The sequence below is a fragment of the Mus pahari genome, chromosome 1 (assembly GCF_900095145.1).
Source record: "Mus pahari chromosome 1, PAHARI_EIJ_v1.1, whole genome shotgun sequence".
In the NCBI taxonomy this organism is placed as follows: Eukaryota; Metazoa; Chordata; class Mammalia; order Rodentia; family Muridae; genus Mus; species Mus pahari.
The window spans coordinates 100,468,064-100,471,096 of NC_034590.1; positions in this window are offsets into that span (position 1 = coordinate 100,468,064).

Genomic DNA, 3,033 nt, shown 5'->3' on the forward strand with positions numbered 1-3,033 from the left:
TTCCTTCCTTCCTTCCTCTCTCTGTCTCTCTCTTCCTCCCTCTCTCCCTCCCTCCCTCCCTGTCTTTCTTTCTTTCTTTCTTTCTTTCTTTCTTTCTTTCTTTCTTTCTTTCTTTCTTTCTTTCTTTCTTTCTTTCTTTCTGATACAGTATATTGCTATATAACCCTGATAGACCTTGAATTCATTATGTAGTGTGTGTGTGCTGGTCTCAAACTCTTAAGCATCCTGCATGAACCTCCAGTGTGCTGGGAGATGAGATGTTGTATACCATCACATTTGGCAGATGAGATGAGCTGGGAGATGAGATGGTATATACCACCACATCTGGCTTTGTTTCTTTATCTTTTCCATCCTACCTTCATTGAGATGATAATGTTTATTAACATTTATTCTTTATCTTTTTTCTCAAGTAAAAGGTATAAATTATACATTATTATTTTAATTCTTACTCTTCTTAATAATTATTTTTTAATTTTTATTTCCATGTGTGCATATCTGTGTGAATATGTGCACATGAGTGCAGGTTTCTGCAGAGGGCAGAAGGTATCAGTTCCTCTGAAACTGGAGTTCCAGGTGGTTATGAGCTGTCATATGTGGGTGCTAAGAACTGAACTCAGGTTCTCTGGAAGAGCAGCAAGTGCTCTTAACAGCTAAGCCATCTTTACAGCCACTTTAATAGTTACTTCGAAATGTAACAATGTACTTGGTTAATGTAACAACAGTTAATACAAATAATAGTTAATGTAATATTTTCTATGAAATACGAGGTTCTTCAGTTTTTAGATTCTACCTTCTTAGTGTCAGTAGGACACATTCTTTTTTACTTTTATTTCATACAAGCATGTTTTCATCAATGATGCTGAGGGGGTGGGATTTAGACAGATTCCCTTTTAGACAGACAAGGAGAGGCACCAGAATTATGTAATAAAGGTGGTGAACTTCTAAGACTGTTGGCTTCTTCCTTACTCTCCTGACTTGAGACAAAAGCCTGGCAGCTTAAAACAAAGGCTTTGGACTCCCCCTGCCTTCCCCACAACCTCCACCCATGGACACTAGCATGTCCCCTGCTGGGGGACTTGCCCAGGCTGGATCAGGTCATGCTACAGGACACATCGGTCCAGACTGGATCAGGACATGCTACATAACATTGTAGGCCAATCAAACATCCTGTCTTTCTTCAAATTGCCAACCCTAACTCAGAGGAAGAAAACTCCACAAACATCAATTCTTGAAAACTGATGATACTGGATTCCCCTTACCCTCTGCAAGGATCTTTTTCTCTGTGTACCCTCGCTGTATGAGTCTGTCTTCTTCAACCTCCAATAAATGCCTTTCTTCAACGGCTGATTTCATGTGCTGCTGCTTGCTATGTTTGAGATTTTCCCAGCACTCCCCACTGCTACTGAGATGTTTTTCCTGCCTTTTCACTCTTTAACTGGCAGAGAAAACCATACCATACCTGACTGAGACCCCCCCACTGTATCATTTCCATCAGTGCACACCGCACGGATGTACAGATACTTTATTGTGATTGTCTCTTCTGAATGTTCTGCCCTCCAGTCTTCCAAGATCACATTTCCTACTGCTTTCTGAAGCTGCTCCTTTCATTTGAGTGGGAGTTCTTAGAGACCCAAATTGAAATTTGCTAATTGACTCAGTGAATAATGTGGTCCAAAGTAGGCTAATTAAACTCATTTCCCAAAGTTTTTAAATAGGGACAGAAAAAAAAAAGATATTTTTTTCATGAACCAGACACTGACACATGGCATGGACACATACACAATGAGGATGAAGGAAACAACAAGGTCTATGGAAGGCAGAGGGCTGAAGGTCATTAGGCTCTTCAGGAAAGGGACCAGAAGGAAGGGTGGCTATCATTGTGATCATTGCTTTTCAGGAACTGGGTATATTCAAGAAATTGGATGTATTTTGTACCTCATGATCTTTGAAAAAGACAAGCTTTGAAGCAGAAGGGTGAAAGGAGCAGGCTGGCCAGAGCTCCAGTGGGCGATATGAATCCCCTGCCCAAAAAAATGTAATAAATTTCTAAACTTTATGAAAAAGGAAGGATGAAGTTGGAACATGATAGGAGAGGTTTGTAAAGATGAAACTGTGACAGGGTAAGACACACAGAGGTTTTCCCATCTTGTGTTTTCACTGAGGGCATTTTAAGTTTAACTAGAATTTGATCACCTTGATGGAGAATCCTGTGGGAACCTATCAAACTCTGTTCTAAGAACCCAAGGTCAAGATGCCCCAGATAACTTACCTTTGCCTCTGCGTACTTGTACAAGCACCCCCCTCTACCTAACCACTTATCTTAGCTTCTGTTTTACTGCTTGCTTGCATAAAACCTCCCCCATAGAAGCCAACTAAGATATCAGGATTTGACTTTTGCCTTTAAAAACCCCTTATGCTAAACACTTGGAGCTATGCTTGGGTCCTGAATATTTTGAGTGTAGTCCCAGTCAGCTGGAATAAAGACTTTCAACTGGCTGTAAACTGTGTCTGAGGTGTCTGAGGGTGCTCCCTGTAACAAAAGGCTAGGACAGAGTAATTCCTGATGCTGCATCAAAGGGAGATAGATGTTCCCCTTCCTCATTTGAGTCAATGTTTAACAGCTTTCATTCTTGTACATTCTGAGTCTTGTCCTTCATGAAAAGAATAAGTAAGAGCTATGGAATCTCATCATGCTTTTTTTCTTGTTAAGTAACTACACACACACACACACACACACACACACACACACACATTTTCTGAGGGCTACACCATGACATTATGAAATACATGTAGAGGATAAAATAGTTGTTATGATAAAGCAGATGAAACTATTCATCATATATGGTTTCTTTTTTCATTTTCTTCTTTTCTTAATTCTCTCTCTATTTCTTCTTTCTTTCTCTCTTTTTCTTTTTTTTGTGACAATAGCAGCATACTTTTTTTTTTTTTTTTGGTTTTTCGAGACAGGGTTTCTCTGTATAGCCCTGGCTGTCCTGGAACTCACTTTGTAGACTAGGCTGGCCTCGAACTCAG